At 40.2% G+C, this 24475-nt stretch overlaps 1 protein-coding gene across 2 annotated transcripts in view; it reads left to right on the top strand.

Annotated features, from left to right (window-relative positions):
- The first annotated feature begins 7213 nt into the window (after nucleotides 1-7213).
- LOC117880279 (gamma-aminobutyric acid receptor subunit pi-like) overlaps nucleotides 7214-24475 on the top strand; it is a 77273-nt gene continuing 60011 nt past the window's right edge. Inside the window, exon 1 of one of the 2 annotated variants that reach the window (XM_034776297.1) lies at nucleotides 7214-7424. The gene's annotated coding sequence lies outside the window, so the exon portion shown is untranslated. Of the gene's footprint in view, nucleotides 7425-20999; nucleotides 21205-24475 lie in introns of those variants that run through there. The other variant, XM_034776296.1, reaches the window with a different exon arrangement.

Below are 24475 nucleotides of genomic sequence, written 5' to 3'. Positions count from 1 at the left end.
AAATAGCTTTATAAACAAAATTGCAAATCTTAATTAGCAACACACTGAAAGTGTCGGGGAGAATACAATGCACAGGTTAGGGGAAACTGAAGTACAGAAAAAGAACCGGACATAAAATATAATATAGGGTAAAATAATAGTTTTTGGTGAAAGTAACTATACCCTCAAAATGTCCATAAATTGAGGGAGCAATTCCATTTTGGGGCTTTGGAAACATGAACTAATTATTCTAGCTTTTTTTTTAGTATTACACTTACACTACCACCTCTTGCTGGAATTAGAGCCTTATAAACTATTGGGGTACATTAATCTTAAAGTAACAGTGGTATAAAATGCCAGCACTTCATATCCCAGGCATTACTCATTTACCAGACTAGAATACTTTATTGAGTTCATTAAAACAGACACTGAGGAGAATTCATTCTAGTTCCATCAGTTATTATAAGAGCTCAAATCAATGTGGTATTCCAGATCACTGTAGATGTTGATTTGCATTAACTTTTACTGGGAGATTTTTGTAAATTGCATAAGTCTATAATGTAAACCTTTATGCTGCCTTTGGCATTTTCATTTTGAGGATTATTTTTTTCTTCAAATTTAATATATCTGACATCTTTTATCTTCTGAGTCAAAGCAACTTTAGATGTTTTCTTGAGGAAAATTAAATATGATTTCAGCATAATTACTAATTTTTAACACAGTCCATTGGCAATTCAAAACTCTTTTGCCTTAGGAGTAATATGTTTAATACGATCTTCCAGTTATGACACTACACATTTAGGGCCCAATGCTACTCCCATTGTAGTCAATGGGAGATTTGCCATTGACTTTAATGGGAACACAAGCAGGCACCTACACAATAAACCAAAGTGCATGTGGGTTAAACTGCAACTATATGACAGTAATTTAATCAGTCTGTCACAGCCTGAGTAAGTCATGGATATTCAAGGTAAGGACAGAAAATTCCACCTGACATTGTACCCTTATTACACCTTTTTATACCCAGTAGCTGCATAATCTAGAATTTTAAAGGTGCTGTGTAGGGATTTAGATACATGCCTTTTATCCTTATGACTGCATCAACCTGAGGAAAGTCAGACACTGGTGAATCCATTTGTTTATAGGGATTTCTGCATATCTTCTGGAATTAAATTTAGTTTTACCAGTGGCAAGGATATGAAAATGATAATTTCATGAAGACAAGTCATATCAGAGATGCCTCCATCACTCTATTCCCCCAACCCTGGGCGGATGTGTGCCAGGCTAGTTCCTGCTATGACAAGTTACAGCAGCCTCATGGCTGCTTTGTGTTGCATTGATTGCTTACCTGCTAAAGAGCAATTCAGGCAGCTGGGGATCACCAGGCATATCCATCTTGCCCAGCCATACCTCCTACAATGATTGCAGAGAGGGAATGGCACAAGAATTATTACAGTGGTTCTGTCCCTAGTAAACACCTGTGCAGGGAAGATATTTCTGGGGAGAGGTAAGGCAGTCTAGCTTTTTACCAGCAGAGTAGTACAAAGCCAATGTAACAGAGCAAAGGATCTAGCTCAAGGAGTTATTTTTGCATACTCATTCAACTCTTGTTCTCCCTGACAAGGCTACCTCCAAGAAGAAAGCCAATCAGTACAAAATTATCATACTGTTGCTTTTTAAAAAATTCTTTCTGGTGTAAGGAGAGATTTTTTTTCTCTGAATGTTCTGAATGACTTCCAGCACCTTAACAGAGGCTTGCAGGAAAACCTTGGAAGGAGTTTAAAAACACCATAAAATTCACTTCTCCCAGTTGACATAATTAAGGTAGTATCAGGACACTTTGGTTTGCATAAAACAGTAATTAGTTTTCATATTAAGGCTCTAATTAAGTAGAAATTAATGATATTTAAATTTAGAAAATCAAAGATGGAGGATCAAAATGGTGGAAACAGGGATGATAGTCTAAATGTAGGTAGTGGACAGTTCTAGCAAACAAGATGGCATCAGGCTGCGGTGCTTAGAAAGGTCTAGAATCCAAGATGGCATCAGGGGGAAGAGCTTAGCTATCTAAAATAGGATGACATAAGAGGGGAGGATCTAGACAGGAAGAGGAAATATGCTGATATCTGGAAGCTGATTGGCTGAGACAGGCTAATAAATTATGTTAATGAACTGAGCTTGAGAAAACAACAAGGATATAAGGCCGGCAGCCAGCAGACTTAAGGTTTGGGACTTTGGGGCTTGTGAAGATCAAAAGCCTCAAGAAGTAACCAGAAGAGCAGCAGCTAAAACAACTGCAGCAGCATCCTAAGAAGATTCTGAAAAGGGCTGCAGCAGAGCTCTAAAGGTCACCATAGCAATAGCTTCTATAGTAACCAAGCAACTACCTACAGGCAGCAGCCGCCACTACCGCAGCTTCTGAGGTAACAGCAGCAGCTGCAGTTCAGCACGCCACCTTTATCTTCAGCTTGTGTAACATCTTATTGACAGAACAGATGGCCCATCAGACGTAACAGAGGGAATTTAAGAAGGAGTGTAAGCCTAATTTATCTATCTGTTACTAAGGAATGATTGAGTCAGTCTATCAATAAAGCTGGATGGCTGTGTTTGAGTGAGATCTACCCCACCCCATTCTACGACTGGCTGATCACTGTTCATAGAATGGTAATATTAAATTGTAACATAATTTAAATGTAATTACATTGTAATTATTGTATCCTCTAGATGTGATATAGGAATATTTCATATAATTTGTATCTTTTATTTTGCAATACCACTTTATTATATAATTCTTAGATGTACCGTATTTTCCGGCGTATAAGACGACTGGGCGTATAAGACGACCCCCCAACTTTTCCAGTTAAAATATAGAGTTTGGGATATACTCGCCATATAAGACTACCCCTCTTCCAATGCACACCAAATAAAAATAAAAAAAAACATCAGATTTGATTTCAATATGGTAATTTTAATTCAAATGCTTATGACATGCAGGTACTTAGCAGGAAAACTGTCACTTATAAACATAAGGCTGTTTGTCATCAAACATGTAAACATAAAACAGTGCAAGTGGATTAAACTTTTCCTAATTCACTCTAAAGCTGAAGGAAGGATAAGACAATAAACCCATGGGAGCTGCCATGCTGTTTGTTTTCTAAGCTGTCAACCAAACTGGAACTGATGATGATAGGAGGAAGATAACAAACAATAGAGAGAGAGCAAGTGCCGGGCAAGTCCCTGGCGAGTTAGCAACGCCCATCATAACTGCAAGCTACGGTATTTTTACAGGGTTTGCTGGCGTGACAGTTTCCCTTTAAAAGCCTTCAAAATCCTCCTGTTCGTCATCTGATATCATAAGTACATCAATGACATCTTGTGATACATTTGTGAGGCAGTCATCGTATGGATCGAATTCCATATCAGATGGTGTGGTCTCAGCTTCGGCTTCCTCTTCATCTTGCCACAAGTAGTCGTCCTCCATACCATCTAATGAATTTGATATGCCACACTTCTTGAAAGACTTGATTACTGTTTCTGCATCAATATCATTCCAGGCTTTTATGACAAACTTGCACAAAACATCCAACTGTGGAGCACGCATGTTTCCTCCTTTTGTGAATGACTTTTCGCCGCTAACCATCCATTCACTCCACTGTTCTCGAATGCGATCTTTAAATGGCTTGTTTAGGCACACATCCAGTGGCTGTACCAACGATGTCAATCCTGCAGGAATAACTGCCACATCTGTGTTTAGTCTTGCAAGCCTTTGCTTGGTGCTGGGAGTTAAATGAGCCCTGAACATATCCCACACCAGTAGACTACGTTTTTGAATAAGTCCACCTGGTCGCCTGCTCCATACATTATCAAGCCATAGCTTTACCCCTTCTTCATCCATCCAGCCTTTTTCATTCACATGTACAAAACAACCAACAGGGAACTTGAGTTTCGGCATTGTTTTTCTTTTAAAAATAATCATTGGTCTCAGTTTGCCGCCATCAGCTGTGCATCCTAGTACCACTGTAAAACTGGACTTCTCATGTCCTGTTGTTTTAATTAAAATTGTTTTTTCACCTTTTTGATGGACAGTTTTATTTCCAAACATATCAAAATTCATTGGAGTTTCATCCATATTTCCAATACTACTTAACGCATAGCCATGTTTAGTGCGCTGTTTTATTATGTATCGATGGAAACTATTTACTTTGCTATCAAGATCTGCAGGTAATTTTTGGGCAATTTTCGTCTTTTGCCTCAGTACCATATTATGCCTTTCCATGAATCTAGTACACCAGGATACAGTGGCCTTAAATCTGTTGCTGTGATCTGGGTTAGATTTGGCCCACTGAAGTGCAAACAAACGTATTTTATTTCGTGTCACTGCATAACCATTTTGGCGATGCTCATTCACCATGTCTGCTACATGTTTTTCGAGTTCTGGCCAATGTGGGGTGCCTCTTCTTAATGCACACTTACCCCTTGGCATACTCTTTAATGCTTTTTCATTTGCTTTCCAGTCCCGAACCATCTTTTCTGTTACTCCATATTGTCTTGCAGCAGCGCAGTTATTATGTTCCATGGCAAAGTTTACAACTTTAAGTTTGAAACTGGCTTCATATTTCTTTCTTCTTGCTGGTGGAGCCATGATGGGGTTTTGACTGTTGGACATTTGTATACTGTACTGTATGTACTGGTGTTGTACTGTATGAACAGGTACAGATACTGGTGCTGTACTGTATGTGGGACCCAGTATACAATAACCAGCCAATCACGGCAAGCGATGTACCTTAACGGCGATTGGCTGGTTGTTGTATACAAAGCCTGCTTGGATTGGTCAGCATTGCATCCCCTTCCTGTCAGTTCTTTCTCTGCTTCCACACAGCTCTCCCTGCCTGCCCAGCCCTCCCTGTCTCCAAGACAATCAGAGCAGTAGACAAACACGCCTCTTTCACCCGTCTGGCCCGCCCTTGTATCCTATTTCCTCCTTCTCTGCCTCTCAGATCTCGCACATGCTCGCCAGGAGCGAGATCTGAGAAAGTAAAAACAGTAGTTTCCAGGCAAGCTTATCTCGGCTAATAGGAAATAAACATAGGCTTGGCATAGCACATTAGGGCTTTGCTATGAGGAAGAAAATCTGTTTGAACAGGGAAGCATGTCTGATGCACACTTTTTTTGCAAGTGTTGTAGCTGTGTGGACCCCAGGCTATTAGCGAGGTAGTATCTTTCATTGGACCAACAGGGTGTAAGAGACAAGTTTTGGCGCATACGCAGGGCGCTTCTTTAGCTCTGGGTTTATTCCCAGAATCATTTATTCCCGGCCCTGGCTGCGCGCTCTCATCCATTAAAAGGCGGGATTCCCGCCTCTCCGCTCTCATTTAGCGCAGCGCTTCCCTGGGGCCACCCTGCGGCACTTCCCATAAGACTCCCAGCCCTGTGCTTCCGCAGAGCTGTAACAGTCGGCTCCAAATCAAGCCAGTCCGCCCCTTGGTTACCTACAAGCAGAGCCAGCCGCTCGGGCTGCCCTGCCCAGGACGTGCACCAGAAGAGGCGCGCTGGCTACTTAGGAGCCCTGGAAGCGAGCGGGCTGCGCTGCACAAGCTCTGGCCATGGGCTTGGACTTCAGTAACGTGCCCGGCTAATTCCCCCCCGCCCCGCGCTTCGCCGCAGGGTCGGTGCCGTGCCAGCCTGCACATTACACACAGACAAGAGCAGCCCCCCCCCCCCCCATGGTGCGGTGTCCGGTGCGATTGGGCACGTGGCAGTGCCCTCCCTCCCCCCATGTGGGGCTGGTTCGCAGCCCTCTGGGCCCTGCGGGCTGGGGCTGCAGGGGACCCGGCTTGCCTGGCTTCCCGCACAACACGGCGTCCGGCGCACTGGCTCGGCAGCTGATAGGGCTCAGCGCTGTCTCTGGAGCCGGGACTGTGTTCGCTCAGCGTGTCAAGCGAGGCTTGCTGAGGGCTCGCTTTGATAAGCGGAGATCAAAGGCGCCGGGGACCCCAGGTCTTAATCAGCTGAGCCTCGATGGTCCCCGGCTCGCTCACTCTCTCTGTCCGGGAGCCGTCACCCCTTGGGGCAAGATGCCCTCCCGCCCCCCGCTGTTCGCCCCGATCCGCCCCTGGCCTGCTCCCGTGCGGATCGTGGCTCCCTTTCCCCGTAGGGATCCCCCCGCCCGGGCACTCCGCGGCAGCCGCAGCTGGTTCCCACGCTCCTGTCAGGGCGGGAGGGAGCGGAGGCAGCCGCAGCAGCCCGGGAGACATACCGGTATGTGGTGCCGCAGATTCAGCTCGGAGGTTTCAGCACCCGGCGTATAAGACGACCCCCGATTTCGGAGAAGATTTTCCTGGGTTAAAACGTCGTCTTATACGCCGGAAAATACGGTAATTCTGTTGTGTTTTATTAAATCCTATATATCTTGTCTTGCTTTATTAAACTTGCTGTAACTTTTATTTCTATTAAATAAATAATTCTTTTGTTTTCAAAGAATTTCTGCTTGTGTGTCCATCCTTGAGCAGAAGGCTGTATCCATGTCCTTTCAGGCGTTAACAGAACTAGCTTGCTCTGAGGAGCCCTTTGTGGGTTGAAGACAAGCCCCCTGGTAACACCCTAGCGATTCCTTTAGGGCAGGCCACAACTGTTGGTGTCACTAGGCATAGCTACCAGGTAACTCGGGGAGGGGGGGGGGGGATGGTAGGCCATAAGTGCCAATGAAACCTCCCTGCTCTGGGTCTAAGTGAACCACAGAACTCCATCTTGTGAACTTTCACCTACTTCCATGCTAACAGCCTATGCTGAAGCAGAATATGTAATGGTCAGCTTTTCTAGCAGACAGCTGCAGTTTTGCTCGCACTAACAGAAACGGTAGTGATAATGCGGGGGAAAAGGGGGAGGGAAAGGCCTAGTGCGTAGAGCTTGCAAGGTCAAAGATAAGCATGTGAACGGGAAAGTTTCTAACATGCACAATGTGTACCTGCTGTAACTGCTATTGGGTAGGGAGGGGTCTGAGGGAGAAAACAGAACAAAGCTTATACACAAACAGCTTGGAATATAAAAGGGAACACTTGCTTGTATGTGCTGTGCTTGATTTGAGATGTGCCTGTCTCCCTGCATCACTTTGAGATCTCAAATAAACTTTGTTTGCTTCTCCACCCCTGGTGTGTCTATTGGTGCGGCACACACCGGGCAATGAACCCTGTTGCCCCCTCAGGGCCCATCTGGGCCGGCAACACAACCTTGTTACTTTTTTGTTAAATTAGAAGTGCTATTGTAGACTAATTTTAATTGGCGTCTAAAGTTTTAGGATAACACTGGAAGGAAAATGTCCAGCCTCTGGGATTTTGCTCTATGTCCAAATGCCTGAAAAAGATGAATTAAAGACCAACAGACATTGCAATCATCTCTGATATTTGCTAAATAAAGTACTGCTCTTGGAAGAACTGCAGAGTTTTAAGGTAATATTCTTGCATTATAGGCTGTTCACACTTTATAAAAGTCAGGCATTTATAAATACAATTTAACATTTAAAATTTGTATTTTAAATGACTTTTAAATGCTAAATAATCTCAGGTAATGACTCTCCATGCCTAATGACAAGTGGAAGCATAACAAATGCTCATTAGAAGCAGAGTTTTTTTCCATTTTTCATAAGTGACTTATAAAAATTAAACACAGCAAATCACAGCACCTCAGATCTACACACCTGTGAGGCAGACATTGTAAATATAATAAATAAGTTGCCTTCCATGTATATATTGTTTCATCTAAAAAAACTTTAATATGCCCTTTATGCATGAATAATAAACAATAATGAGCTGTACGTAAGCTGTACAGCTTTAATTTAATAATAAATATGAAAATAGAAAATGCTACATAATGTGTATGGTACCCTGGCCAAGTATGTGAGTAATATTTACTTTTATAATTTCTTTAATATATTTTACAGACACTTTGGACTGCACTAATACTAAATTTTCTTTGTAGCTGTTTGTCTTGTGGTTTCCATGGTTTTGTTTAAAATCTGGTGTTTTATAGAGTAGAACTAAAAAGAAAGAAAAAGAAACACTTTGGGCTCCACTTGGCTTGAGGAGATTACAAAGGTTCTTGAAACCAAAACTTGTAAAAAGGCCCTGCCTACAACTGGGACCTTTCTCAAAAATGTTTAACTTTTACTAACAGTTCAACTGGTATGAACAATATTAGGAGCTCTTGTATAGATAGCCACCTTTTTAAGACCCGCTATGAGCCGTTTTATGACTCAGTGCTTGTTATGGTAGTACAGCCCATCTATGAAGTTCCAAAAAATTACTAACATTGATGGAGCCAAACTGGGGTTGGTAACAATGGGAAGTTATTGAAAAATTTCTCTAGTTATGGACAGAGCCTTAGTGGGTTCTATGCTTTGCAAACTTTATCATCTCTGTTGGTTCCAAGTCCCGGCAGTACTGAAGAGTTATCCTGAACTGATCTGGAAGTTCCTTGATAAAGTGTCATTCCTTCTATGGAGCTTATAGATTCCTCCATCTCCATCAGCAGAACTTTAAGTTCCTGATCTGTAGGACAAAGCATCTGGAAAGAAGGCTGTGAGATTAAGTTTGTCCTCTATTTAAACATCTTTAACTGAATCATTTCTAGGCTAAGATTTTGCCTTAGCTCTTTAGTTTAGTGGTGCTACTATCTTATTTCTTGCAATGTCCAGACCAGTGATCTCATGATGTCCAGTAGCAAAGCCATTCTGAAAGCTACAGTATTATATGTTTGTAAGTTGGGCTTGTCAAAGCTGTTTCCTGCTGGCTTAGTGGCACACATATCTGAGGTTTGTTTTCCACTGACAGATGAATAGGAGATCCACTTAATTTCATCCATTAACACATTATTATTCCATGCCAGCTTCACCCAGCTGGCCATTGGTTCCACAGTTCAAACAATTCTCTCTCCTTGAGTCAGGAATCTCCAGCCCTCCTTCCCAGAGCTGGGTTACCATCCAAACAGTCTCTTTTATTCCCTGCAGGAGCCAGTCTTGCTCCCTGCAGCACTCATCTGCAGCTGCTTCCTCAAACCAGTTACAACTTTCCAGGCTTCTGTCCTACCTAACCCTCTTAGCTGGAATGTTACCAGCTCCTACCTGAGCTCTCCACTCTCCCTCAGACCTATCCCTTATAAGAGCCCTGATTGGATCACCTGACCCATGATCTTCATTCTCTCCACCCAGGGAGGTGGAGTTAAGCTTGTTACAGGAGGCCTGAGGCCCATCTTCCAGCCACCCTATGACAATCATACAAAGAAATAAGAGCCAAGTACTTCAGGCAACTGAAACCAGCTGCTCAGGCCTCTTGTTCATTTGGTCTAGTTCCTGAGCATTTTTCCTCTCAGTATTTGTATAATCACAGCAATACATTAAATATCTGGACATTTTCTTCTATGTAACAAGAACTAGCAATTTTGTGATAAAATGCACCATTTTTATATGACTCAATGTGACTAGTAGAGTAGCAACTGAAAAAATTGTACCTCCAAACAATACGATAAGAAACAGTGGTTTCAGAAAGAGATGGTTTGTTTAACGAAAAAGTTCTAATTGTAAAAGGATAGGCTGGCTGTGTAAATCCAGGAAATTTCCTCCAAAATAGTAAAAGTCCTGGAGGTTCTCGAGCTCCTGAGGCATCCAGTCCAAATATATTCATGAGTAAATGCTTTAACTGGATATATTTCCATGCACCGGAGCCAGGCAAGCCCGATTGTTGCTGAAGAGCTACAAATGGTTTAAATTGATCATTGTCAATTAGCTGTGACACAGTCATGATTCATCTGTCCATCCAATCCCTCCACACCAAGGTTCTGCCACTGGTTTTAAGGATAGGATTGCTCCACAAGACTGCCTCTACATGGAAGAATGGATGGAAGCAGAACGTTCTAGCCAAGTTTGACCAAGCTTGCCTCATATACATTATTGTGGCAGATCTGGAGCCAACAAATCTATAATAATTTTACCGTACCATACCTGAAAAGGGAGCTGATATATCAATTCTCATTCAATCTGAAACCCAGGTGGGGTCTGTGGGGTCATATCTAACAGCCAAAATGTCTGGTTTGACAAAAGGCAATATGTTAATTTTCCACATTGGAAAAATTAAATCCACAGAGATGGGGGTACCTATAATTTGTTCAGAGCCAGTCTAGGTTTCCTACTTGCACTCCAAAAGAATGTTCTGAAAATATTATTGAATTTCTGAAAATAACTTTGATGACTCTAAATAGGGCGATCTCTCTTCAGCTAAATATAGTTTTTAATAAAACTGTTGAGAAATTATTAATAGCTGTGGTATATATAATTTACTGCTACTATCATGAGTAGCAGCAATCTTATTTGTTAGCCTTTGCTTAAGTCTATATGCCAGCAGGTTGCCAGCTCTCTCACCAGATTCCCAGTAGTTTTGCTTCAAACCAAATAAAACAAACTTAGCCTTTTGGAGCAGAAGTTTGTTGATTTCATATCTTAGATAGATGAGGGTTCTGCATTTCTCTGCAGTAGGGACTGAAGCATAATCTGTATCCAAGGTCTTAATTTCCTTTTCAAGGATATCAATTTTATGTTCTTTCCATTTGTTTTTAAAGGGGGCATATCGGATTATATGGCCTCTGATAAAGGCTTTAAAGGCTTCCCGGAATTTGGCAGCTCAAGAAGCAGTGGGGGCATTTGTTTTTTAAAAAATGTTCTAAGTGCTACTGAATAGAGTTAACAAATGATGTATCAAACAGAAGAGAGGTATTTAATCTCCACATTTTAGCTGGGGGTGCATACCCGGGAAGTCAAAAAGGCATATGTATAGGAGTATAGTCATATATAACAATAGTACCAATGCCACAATCAGTGACAGAATTGATCAGCTCTTGTGACACTAAGAAATAGTCCAATCCTGAATATGTTGAATGAGCTGCAGAGCCCCACAACCAAAAAAAAAAAAAAAAAAAAAAAATCTATAGTCTCTGGCCAAAGCATTACCCAATCTCCATGCATCTTGTAACACAAAGTCAACCATGTATGTATGAAGTACCTGACAAGTATTAGTGTTTTTATATGAAGATGGAGAAGACTTATCAAGGACTGGATCTATAGTTTCATTAAAATCTCCAGCTACAACAACAGGATAGTGGCCCATGTCATTTATACTCAGAAAAAAAAAAAAACATGAAAAAATTTGGGATCATCCTTGGCCTATAGAGATTGGTAACGATGATTGCAGAATTGCCAACTTCAGACATGAGGATAGTAAATCTGCCCTCACTGTCAGACCTTGTGTTCAGAATATTAACATTCAACTTTTTATGTATTAGTAAAGCAACACCCTTTGCTTTAGAACTAAAACAACTGGGTAGGCCTCTCAATTTCTAATGTCTAGTAAGTTTACAATTTTCAAATTCTGTCAGCTGTGCCTCCTGCAGCATGGAAATGTCAACATTCTCTTTTTTTAAGTGCTGAGTATATATATTTTTTCTTTGAATGGGGTTCATAAGACTGTTTATATTCCAGGAGACACATTTAATTATCAGAGTTCTCATTGTTAAAATATACCAGATAAGAGATAAAGTTGCTTTGTGAATAAGAGGCTAGTGATTTCATTCAATGAATGTGACCCAGGCCATGTACAATCCAGATAAAGAAACCATCTGGTGTGCTGCCTCCTGAGGGCCAAGGGAAGAGATGTGACAAGAAGAGTAGATATTAATCTTCAGGATCTTTGAGCAAGCTTTTTAAAAGTGTATGTTTAATCATTTTCCACTTACATAATTTTTGAGATAGTTGCTGAAAAATGTAGTCCTTGGGTCACTGAATATTGTAATAATCATTTAAATGCAACTAGCCATGCAGTCTATACTAGGTATAAGTATGTGGATTTTTCATGGATGAACATTCACATTTGAATGTAAACCTTGTTAGGTATTGGAATACTGACTGACTCATCCTCTACTTCTCATGTAATTTATAATCATAATCAGAAAAATATACTCGTTCTTCCGAATTCTAAAAATACACCATATTTTTTAAAGTGTTGTTTTTCTGTCCCATTCTATTTACTTAGACGCTGGACTGCATAGTGAAGTACATTTTAATTAATAATTTAAAATGGGTACTATTTAATAAATGAATTTAAAAAATCCTTAACTGTTATTAATAATTACATTATTAAAACTGAATGATTTTTAACTTTATATTTTAGCTGTCATTACAGTTTTTACTTTTTGCTTTTCATTCAGCTTAGCCATGAAAATATACAAGTCTCATTTTCAGACTCTTAGTAGCACATTTCTGCAAGATTTGGGTAGTAAATACTCAAGTAAATATTTAAATCCATATCAAAATCTTTGCAGTAATTTAAAAAAAATGGATTGAATATATATTATTCATATTAAGTTATATAAAATAAAACAAAACTAAAGTTTAGCCTGCAATATGTGAAATGTCCCTTTAAATATTGTATATATTAATATATTGAGTATATTTTAATTGGTAACACACAAATAGCCCTAGAGACTAAAACAGCATATCTACCCTGCCCAGCTGACCTCAATAACTCTTCAGAATGTCCATTTACTCACAACTGAAGGTTCACCATGTTTTCCATCAGTCTCAATTTGCCAGCTACTAAAAGTTGTATTCTAAGACAGACATACAGCACTAGTAATCAGCACTGCAGACGTTGTGATCTAGACTTTAAAGGTAGATTTGTGAAAAAAAGTCTTCTCAGAATCAAATTATCCAAGATGGCCTTGAATGCAGTATAAATATTTGAGAAATCTTACGCCCCAAGATATCCTTACACTTCAAGTCATTTCTATTCAGAAAAAAAAAATGTAAACTGATCTTTACAGCAACACATCCACATTTATAGATTTTATGAAACTACAGTCAGATGGGAGACATAGATTTTTACTTTCCAAGTGTAATAGCTGTTTTGCTCCTGTCCTGTCATTTTGAGTACTAAGTGCATTAGCATGTCTTGACAGCTTTAGCAACAGAAGATATGAACCAACCAATATGAACTTGGGGTTTAAGTTATATGAGAGGAACGAGTCAATAGAGCCCATGGTAATAAATTGGGGACCGAGAAGTCTGACATTTTTGATTACTACAAAATTGCATGAGTGATAAAGTGAGAAAAACCCCACATAAGTATTTCTTTTGCTGAAATCAGAAGATGGTTCCTTTTATTTTGAGATAAAACAACAAATTTACTAGAATATTTGTACAAAGGCAAATAAAGAATTAAGAGCCCTCAAGCATGATGTATAACTAGTTTTAAATGTGATTACCTACAAGGGAAATATTCTGCAACTGTCGAATATATTAAGTTTTATGACATTTTTCAACTTTTTTTGGCTGGAAACAGGACAGAAATTTCTGTGATGATTCATTTCCTTTCTAATTTAAAATGGTAATTTGATTAATTGCCTTTAAACACTGATATTATTAGCATGAATTTCCATTCATTTAAAAAACATATCACTTGCATTATAAGAATCAGACATTATATGAAACCTGTTGAAAGTATCATGATGAACTTATCCAGGTACTCTAAGTAACAGAATGTCCCAGAAAACAATTTATTAAAAAGACACTATAAGACATAAATCATGGGCTAAGGTCTACTCTCATAGTACTGTGCAACCCCATTCAGCTCTGTGGGTGTTTTGCCTATGTAAGAAAACCAGAATAACACTCTAAAAAGAGGATGTGCTCTCTCGGTTTTCTATTCTCACTATTCAATAACCCCGAAAATATCAATGAACAATTTCTAGTAGCATGAGTAGCATGGCAACTGTACAGTTTTCTTTTGATATTTTACTAGATTCAATAATTGTCATGATTAATAACAGTATTTCATTAGCTGTGATTTATATGTTTTGACTATAACTCTATTAGAGTGATCAGATATGAAAAATCAGGACAGGGGATAATAGGCATCTATATAAGACAAAGCTTTAATATCGGGACTGTCCCTATAAAATTAGGACATCTGGTCACCCTAAACTCTGTGCACATAATATTATAGAGGTTAATGGCTCAATAGTTAAGTTGGAGATAGGATTTGCATTTAAAGCAGCCATTAAACCTCCTAAAATTTAACACTCTTGGCCTGACTTGCCATTGCTCTGCAGCTTGTGTATTCACTTACACCAGTGGTTCCCAAACTTGTTCCGCCGCTTGTGCAGGGAAAGCCCCTGCGGACCGGGCCGATTTGTGTACCTGCCACATCCGCAGGTTCGGCTGATCTCGGCTCCCAGTGGCCGCAGTTCGCTGCTCCAGGCCAATGGGAGCTGCTAGAAGTGGCGCAGCTGAGGGACGTACTGGCCACCGCTTCCAGCAGCTCCCATTGGCCTGGAGCAGCGAACCGCGTGAGAGCCGTGATCGGCTGAACCTGCGGATGCGGCAGGTACACAAACCAGCCCAGCCCGCCAGGGGCTTTCCCTGCACAAGCCGTGGAACAAGTTTGGGAACCACTGACTTACACAAATGGCAAAACAATTGTAAAATGCTACCATTCTGATTTGATAGCTGTTTATACACACTTTGCACTGATGTGACTATACAGGTGCATGGCAATGGAGGATCAAGTACTCAGAATGGCCCTCAGGTTGTATTCAAACTTTGCAGGCTGCAAATAGTCACAAGGAACTGAACCTGCAGCAGAGGATCAGCATGGTGCAGGCATACACCAGCCACATACCATTTCCTCTGGCTGTATCTCTTTTTCCTTGCTACACTGGGAGCAAGAAAAATAAGTGGTAGTTCCTACATCAGCTTCACACCACCGGAGGATCCTTTTTACACTGTAGTAATTCTCCCTGAACTGGTTAAAGTAACCTTAGTGCCAGATTCCACTTCTGATGTAGCGCAAAACAGTCATGGAGCACCACAGAATCTGATCCAGTACATTTAATCCTTGTTTTACAACAAATGTTCAATATCAAAGATTCTCTTTTGCTGGAAGTTGTTTGAACCAATCCCATCATTCTTTGTCAGCCTGGGGAGGGAGTCATCTGATTTTCCCTTCCTACGAATTGCTCAACAGATGGCTGAAGCTTTGAACTAGCAATTGAACCTGCCTGTAGCCTCATCAACCACAAAACAATGATTTGAAAGGAAGCATAGGCCTTAGCACCAATTATTCTGTCACTAGCAGAAAATTACTAGGAACATATGGGTCACTAAATTTCCACTGTCCATCTACATTTTGTATTTCTATAGATTGTGAAAAAGGGGTTTTTTCAGCTGAAATATGAATACTAAACATCTATTTTGAAATTATATATAATGTTTATTCATTATAAGGCAAATATATAGAAAAGTTGTTGTATAACTATGCTTAAACTGTATAGCCACAAACATATGTTTATAACAATTTAAAATAAATCTCCTGGATTTAGATTAAGGATAAAAATGAGATTAAGCATATGGAAGTAGACAAGAATGTGTCCTAAGAAGCCAGAATAATAACTATGTAGGCCAAATTGTGACCGCCTTACTCAAGATGAGCAGTATCTTACTCCACAAGAAGTCCCATTGACTTTAATGAGACTATTTGGAGGGATAGACCCAACTGAAAATGAATAAGTGTACTGCAATCAAGCCCAATATCAATAAAATTAAATATATCTTGTTCTAGCTAGATTCTGGTCCTACAAAATAATCTCAATGGGTACCGAGGGCACCTTGTAGAATTGACCTGTCTGTGACTTGAAACATAGATGTTAATGGAGAATTTGACCCTATGTGCGTTGCAAGCCCAAATCACAATAAAAATGAATAGCGTTGGAGAGAGGAAGAACTTTCATTTACATTAACCTGTTTTATTGGCAACCTTAATAGTTTAATGTACACTAACTGGGTTTAATTCTAATATTGTTTATTTTATCTGCATGGCTCTGATTGAAACTGGCACATTCATTACTGTAAAGATGTTATTTCAGAAAATTCGGATTCATGCTGACCAAAGACTACTATCATTATGGATTGTGTGATGTGGTCTGGATGAAAGCTGGAAGCGTGTAGGTAATATAGTGGTCAGTAGGTTTCCGAAATAGGGTGATGTTTATGTGACCATCATATGTTAGCATTGTAGTGTCTAGGAAGTGGACCTCTTGTGTGGACTGATCCAAGCTGAAGTTGATGATAGGGTGGAAATTGTTGAAATCTTGGTGGAATTCCTCAAGGGCCTCCTTCCCATGAGTCCAGATGATGAAGATGTCATCAATGTAGAGCAAGTAGAGTAGGTGCATAAGGGGACAAGAGCTGAGGAAGCGTTGTTCTAAGTCAGCTATACAAATGTTGCCATACTGAGGGGCCATGCAGGTACCCATAGCAGTCCCGCTGACTTGAAGGTATAAATTGTCCCCAAATCTGAAATAGCTGTGGGTAAAGACAAAGTCACAAAGTTCAGCCACTAGGTTTGCCACTGATGCTATTCCTGATGGCTTGTAGTCCATCTTTGTGTGGAATGTTGGTGTAGAAGGTTTTTACATCCGTAGTGGCTAGGATGGTGTTTTCTGGAAGATCAGCAAAGGATTGTAGTTTCCTCAGGAAGTCAGTGGTGTCTCGAAGATAGCTGGGAGTGCTGATAGCATAGGGCCTGAGGAGAGAGTCTACATAGCCAGATAATCCTGCTGTCAGGGTGCCTATGCCTGAGATGATGGGGCATCATCCCAGGTTTATGGATTTTGGCTAGCAGGTAGAATCTGACATCAGGAATCAGAACATTCAAAAACCAGTAGGAGAACACTTCAATCTCTCTGGTCACTCAATAACAGACCTAAAAGTGGCAATTCTTCAACAAAAAAACTTCAAAAACAGACTCCGAGGTAAAGCTGCAGAACTGGAATTCATTTGCAAACTGGATAACATCAGATTAGGCCTGAATAAAGACTGGGAGTGGTTGGGTCATTACAAAACCTAAACTTAATTTCCCCAATACTAATTTCTCCTTACTGTTACTCACACCTTCTTGTCAACTGTCTGTAATGGGCCACTCTCTTACCACTTTGAAAGTTATTTTTCCTCCCTTGCTATCCTGCTGTTAATTGCTTTATCTCGTTAGACTGACCTCACACTTGGTAAAGCAACCCCCATCCTTTCATGTATTTATAGCTGCTCCTGTATTTTTCACTTCATGCATCCGATGAAGTGGGTTCTAAGCCCACGAAAGCTTATGCCCAAATAAATTTGTTAGTCTCTAAAGTGCCACAAGGACTCCTCATTGTTTTTGCTGATACAGACTAACATGGCTACCATTCTGAAACCAGTAATAATAATCACTTTAGAAAATCTTGGCCAGATTCATTTTCACACTAAACTCCTGTGTGACTTACACTCAGAGGGAAACCAGAAACATTGTCAGACCCAGGTATTATGAAATCACTAAAACAATAATCCTTGAAACTAAGTAGGACCTTCAATGTTTCCCATTAGCTTTCCAAAATCCTACAATAATCTCAGAATAGAAAAGAGAAAAAATGAGCAAACTAACGTATTGGTGCTGTCAGCACACTGGTAATGGTATAATCTCTTAAACTGTTTTCTTAATTCTAATTTTATAAAACACCACATAGGATTGAAATATGTTGTCTCCCTCAGTGGCAGCTGTTCTGTGGTGAAAACAATCAGGGGTTTTGTGTATATCAGTGTGTTTTAAGGCTTCCTTTCTGCTTGTTTGATGAATGAAAAATAAATGCTGTACATGGAATATAGCTAGAGAGAGTGTGTCCTAGTTATGAAGATAGGAAGAGTACCTCAGTGCAGGCATAGCTCAGCGTATAATCAGATCAAGCTTCAACATTTGCAGTATATGTATGATTTTACATTTCTTTAATTTAAAAAGGGCTTTAGGCAATAACACTCAATAACAGAAAAGCAAGGGAGCAGCAAAATCTGTTCCAGTTTTGCTATTGAGAGCTCTGGAAATGGGAGCTGTTCTTTCCCTCCTACTTTTAACTTTAATCACTGTTGCTGTTGTTGTTCTGTAACTGGAGAAAAACAACAAGGAGTCCAGTGGAACCTTAAAGACTAACAGATTTATTTGTGCATAAGCTTTCGTGGGTAAAAAACCTCACTTCTTCAGATGCATGGAGTGAAAGTTACAGATGCAGGCATTATATAATGACACATGAAGAGAAGGGAGTACCTCACAAGTGGAGATCCAGTGTTGACAGGGCCAATTCAATCAGGGTGGACTTAGTCCACTCCCAATAATAGATGAGGAGGTGTCAATTCCAGGAGAGGCAAAGCTGCTTTTGTAACGAGCCAGCCACTCCCAGTCCCCATTCAAGCCCAAATTAATGGCGTTACATTTGCAAATGAATTTTAGTTCTGCTGTTTCTCTTTGAAGTCTGTTTCTGAAGTTTTTTTGTTCAAAAATAGTTACTTTTAAATCTGTTATAGAATGTCCAGGGAGATTGAAGTGTTCACCTACTGGCTTTTGTATGTTACCATTCCTGATGTCCGATTTGTATCCATTTATTCTTTTATGTAGGGACTGTCTGGTTTGGCCAACCTACATGGCAGAGGGGCATAACTGGCACATAATGGCATATATAACATTAGTAGACGTGCAGGTGAATGAGCCCTTGATGGTGTGGCTGATGTGGCTGGGTCCTCTGATGGTGTCACTAGAGTAGATATGGGGACAGGGTAGGCAACGAGGTTTGCTACAGGGATTGGTTCCTGGGTTGGTATTTCTGTGGTGTGGTGTGTAGTTGCTGGTGAGTATTTGCTTCAGGTTGGGGGGTTGTCTGTAAGCGAGGACTGGCCTGCCTCCCAAGGTCTGTGAGAGTGAGGGATCGTTTTCCAGGATAGGTTATAGATCGTTGATAACGCGCTGGAGAGGTTTTAGCTGGGGGCTGTAGGGAACAGCTAGTGGCGTTCTGTTATTTTCTTTGTTGGGCCTGTCATGTAGTAGGTGATTTCTGGGTACCCGTCTCACTCTGTCAATCTGTTTTCTCACTTCCATGCATCTGAAGAAGTGAGGTTTTTTACCCATGAAAGCTTATGCCCAAATAAATCTGTTAGTCTTTAAGGTGCCACCGGACTCCTTGTTGTTTTTGTGGATACAGACTAACACGGCTACCGCCTGATACTTGTAGCTGGAGAGTTTCACCGCATGCACAGTCATAATCACCCTCATTATCAGAATTTGCTATTGGTAACAACACTGGCAATAACTACCTATAATTTTTTCTACCATAATAAAACATGCTTCCATCTCCTCCCTGGGCCACAAGTACCAAAATCTAGTGGGTGACAAGGAGCCTCTCAGAATTTGCTTACCTAAACTGTTGTCATCATCTTGGCCCACAGGTAGCAATTTCTGAGAGTTGAAAATGAACAGTCAGGATTTTTTCTCTCACCTTATCTCGTCATCTTGGTTCAAAGGTATTAAATTCTGACCGGTGAGAATGAGCCCTGTCAAAAATCTGCTTCCCCAACCTTTCCTTATCCCCTGGAACAACTATAGCACATTCTCATAGATAGTGGAGATCATGTCAGAAATTGCTTCCCTCCACCTTTCCTTAGCCCCAGACAGTTTCTGATGGCTGACTTTAAACCCTGTCAGAAATTGATTATGCTTTCCTGTCCTTAGTCCTGGTCCAGTGGATGAAATTTCTGATGGAAAAAAGAAAAACTCCGGAAATGGTTCCCCCATTTGTCTTTCCTCTTGTTCTGTAGTGAGCAGTGCTCACAGGCAGCAAGCAGTACTCCAGTATGTTTGTAGGGGTTATAGAAACATTTTTTTTTGTATTGGCAAAACAACCATTTTCCCCTAATTTAATTCTCAGAAACATTTGAATGGTTTTAACTGAAATTTTCCAGAAAATTGTAGTGTGAGGCAGAGAGCATGCATGGAAAGTTTCAGCCCAACTGGCCCTGGCTTGAAAAAATAGAGCATTACTGAAAACAGGGGCTCTAAACAGAAAAAAATAGGCAAACAATTTTAGGGCCTGCTACTGTTCCCCCTATGGTAATACAAGCTCTTGAAATGTATTCCTCTTTGGAAGAAATTCTTTCTGCTTTTCATGTGAACAGAACATAATTTCCCCGAAAATCAAGATAAAGGTTACAGTGTTGTTGTAGCTGTGTTGGTCCCAGATATTAGAGACAAGGTGGGTGAGGTAACATCTTTTGTTGGCCCAACTTCTGTTGGTGAAAGAGGCAAGCTTTGGAGTGAAGAAGAGCTCTGTGTCTCTTTCACCAGTACAAGTTGGGCCAATAAAAGATATTACCTCATTATGAAGTTCAAACACACATTTATTAATTCAAACTAAAGGAACATTTCTGAAGAAAAATATCCCCCCAGCCTACCCCCCCAAAAAAACTAGATTTCATGGACCACACGGGGTACATGTGGCTAAAGCCATGAACAAGGAATGGTCACTTTGCTCAGATTAACTAAACTCTTATTGATGGCTTTAGCTTGGAGACACTCACACTGTAAAGGGGCTGTTGGTCAGGGAGGGACTTTGTGCTTTATGCCAAAAACGCGCCCCCTGCCCCCCTTCATCCTTCTGCCAGTGCCTTCAACCAGACAATTAGGACTCCCCCCAGTCCCAACCCCCTGTTCCACGGGCAGGGAACTCCTTCAATCACCACAGGCATGTCCCCGAGTGCTTAGCCGGGCTCAGGGCGTAGGGGCAGGTCAATGAATCAAGTCTCCCTCCGGCCGCGGGCAGCAGCTTCACTGTAAGCATCACCGATCACTTCGGCGTTCTCAGTAACAGGCAGGGAGGAAAATCCGACGGGGAGGAGAATCTAGCGGTACACCTGCAATTTTACCCCGAGCCCGGACTTCCCTTCTCCAGCCATTCACACCACTCCTCTCCTGTCTCCAGCAAATCCAGGCTCCCTCCAAATCCGCAGACTGTTCCTGCAGTAGAGATGGGTCGCAGCAGATGGAAGCTGTGCAGTCAGACCATGAGCCCCCGCCCCCCTCTCCCATGCCTTTCCCGTAGCCATCTCCATCTCCATCTCCCTCTCTCTCCAGACACGCTCAATAAGGCGCTCGCGAGTAAGGCTCCCCCACACACTAACCCGAGTGCACTACTCCAGCAAAGAAGAGCATCCATGATTCCTGATCCCTGAACTCATCCTAGGTCTGCAAAGCCGGATTAGAGGTGACCAGCAGGCAGCATTATCTTCTCTGCTTCCAACACAAAGGAAGAACTATGTGCAAAATCTTTTTCATATAGGTAAGTTTGGAGCCTTTCTATAAAGGCACAACTTTATTTCCAGGAGCTTTACAAGATACTCAAGTACCTGGATCCAGAAGTGCCCCGTCTCCTTTTTTTCTTCAGCTAAATTAAACATTGTTAATATTTCTATTTACTCATCTTTTATGTTAGTTTTTTTTCCCTGGGGAATTATTATTTATGAAGATATGAAAAAGTCAAATTAGAGGAAGCTCTTTTTAAAAAGTAAGATTTGCTTATGAAAACTGAACTAGCATATACAGGACACGGCTCCAAGAAAGATATTTAGAAAGCCAACCTCCTATCCCTCCCCAAATCTGTCATTTTGAAAATTTACTTTAAACATAGATATATAAATTTTCTGTGACTTTGTTTGAAAAATATATAATATAACTGGTGAAAATATGCAGCATTCAATTAGAACATTGGAAGGTATTTATTAAAAGAACTGTTGCACTTTTAGCCACTGGAAACTTATGGAAGAAAATGTAAATATCTATATTTTTATTTCACTAGCAATCTTTTTCTACTTATGCACAGTATATATGTTATTTATTCCTATTTTAAAGGTCAGCTTTAACTATGTATACAAGTTGCAGAGGCTGCCTTTTCCATCATTACAAAACTGTAGCCAATTCTAATGAATCTCCCAAAATCTAAAGATCACAGCCACATTGTTATAAAACTTAAAATACTTAAAATCCTGGAACATGCTACCACACTGATCTGAATTAAAGCAAACTAATGTGATCTGTACTAATGAAAATGATAAAATATTCATTTTATTCCATAAAAACATGTACTTTCATAGCCCTGTGTTGCAGTCCTCACTCAGACAAAACTCCCAATTATTTTATTAAGAGCTCAATTCTGCATTCCTTAATGATGTGAGTAGCCATTTTAGCTTCAATTGGACTGACTAGTCATGTCAGTTGGACATGGAAAACTGAGCCTCAGTGCAAAGGTTCTATCTCAACTTTCTTTTTCAGAATGTTCAGTTTTTAGGTCTACATGTTTATTCAGGAATATGTCTTCAAGAATTGTATCTCAATATGACTTGCTTAAAGTACACTAATGTATATTACTGACTTCTTGGATGCTATACATTACCTGCATTTGTGTCTGTAAATTTGTTCAGGATGCAAGAACTGATTTTACAATGAAAGTGACTCTGAGCTGTTTTATTATAGAACCAGTTTATGAACCCTGATTTCACACTTTTTTAAAATTTAAAAGCCTTTGTATTGCTTACAAGGAGCTATTTTATGCTAATTTTTCTGGCTAAAACTATATTTTAAGGGACCTGTCTCAGACTATGGACTCAGGCAAAACTCTTATTGAAGTCAATAGAAATTTTGGTTGAGCCAGGAATGTAGGCTGGACTCTCAATAAGTTAATTTTGGACAGACAGGAAGTTATTTATTAACACTAAAGTTCCAAGCAAAGTCATACTTTTTCTGTGCAGTCTTAAACTATTGTTTCTCAAATATGTTAACTGAAAGAATCTATTGATCCAGTTCACAATTAATGATAGATGAAATGATATAAAATCTTTAAAATTCAAAGTAAAATAATTTTTGCCTAAATTAACAAAACAGTTTTATGCTGTGACTCCGGGAAGCACACACCAGAGTATACAACCCAATGGGAAGGAAGATAGAGGTGCCTTTAAACCTTCTCTGCTCTGCATGGACTTTTGGTCAGTTGGTGGTGGTGGTGGTGGGACTGGTGTGGTCCCTGGCATAAATTATAGCAGCCACAGGGGAACTCTAATATATGGCAGCCTCCCAAAGCTCATTGTGAAGCATGGAGCAGCCTAGAATTGCTATAGCACTGCAGTAAACCAAATAAATACCCCTTCTGCCCCGTCTCCATCACTAGCGAGGGCAGCATTGAGCTGATTAAATCGACCCTACATTGCTTCTGCAGTGGGGGAATTCTCCCCAGCCACGTGCAGTGTCTTTATGGCCCATATATGCTGCTAACTGGCATATGGAAGTTGGGGGCATGTGGAGGGAGACTCTTTCCCCAGGATTATGAACTATGTTTCTGTTAATTTCCATGGGAAACAACAGTTAACACTTGCACCCAAAAGGCATGATTTTGCTTGTAATAGCAAATCTAATAATTACCCTCTTGTCAGCCTGAACCAGCAAACATTCTGAGCATTTTAACCATTTATTATTAATTATTTCTAGTTTGATAGTGCTCAGATACCGCAGTCAGGATTTTGGCCCTATTGTGCTATGTGCTGTAGAAGCATTGAAAGCCACAGTCAATGGCCCAAAGAGATTTCCATCTAAAGGCCAATCCTGCAGTTTGTAAGGGTGGACCCTTCCACCAGCACAGAAATCACATAGGGGTCCAACTGCACGGATAGCAGAACTGGGTCTTAAAGAACAACAGGCAGGATGGAGGTTAGTGATATAATTAAAATATGTAAAATATCTAGTTATGCCTGCATTAAATACATATTTAAATACACTATATTTAAAAACAAACAAAAATAATGAAATGAAAAATCAACTAAATATAAGACCCACCAACCCTTAATTAAATGGATAATTACCAGTAGGCATCATGGGAGAAATGGGTCTTGAGGACTATGATTCTATGTACTGGACTTCTGGGTGAATAATTAATGTGAATCTATTCTGTGAATAACAATCTACCACAGTAAATTATTAGAAAGCAGTTCATTGTGAATTTTTGACATTCACATGTGGAGTTATTCTGATAGGACATGTGTCACCTGACATTTTTCTGTCCCTAATTTCATAAGAGTAACTCTTTTTCGGTTTCCATCTCAAGTACTAGTGATTACAAATGTGAAATTCACTTTCCATGAATGTCCTAAAATATTTGATTAAAATTTGCTGTTCCAGCAAACATTCTGTCAGTAAACTTATTTCCTGAACTATTTCTGGAAGGTAAACACAAAAGATGTCTGAATCCATTTAAAATTAAAAATTAATATTTGAGAAAAATGTGTACCGTATTCAGCCAGCGCTGATTCTGAATTAAATTTAATGTGTCACCTTCACCTTTATTGATTTTTGGAAGAAAAAAAAAAAGAACAATGGCGTGTACAACGGAAAAATATATGGGCCCAAAATCGATTTTAGTGTAAGTCTATACTGCAATTACAGGGTGTCAAGAAGACATAGCTAGATTAAAGTTTGGGTATCTCTGGTATTGGAGAAGTGAAGTTGCAGCACATGCGCACCAACATACAAGTCTGCCTGGAACACTTAGAAATTACTTGCGGGGG

This window comes from Trachemys scripta, chromosome 7, assembly GCF_013100865.1.
Source record: "Trachemys scripta elegans isolate TJP31775 chromosome 7, CAS_Tse_1.0, whole genome shotgun sequence".
Classification (NCBI taxonomy): domain Eukaryota; kingdom Metazoa; phylum Chordata; order Testudines; family Emydidae; genus Trachemys; species Trachemys scripta.
The sequence above is the reverse complement of the archived record's forward strand: the minus strand, read 5'-3'. Positions and strand labels throughout refer to the sequence as shown.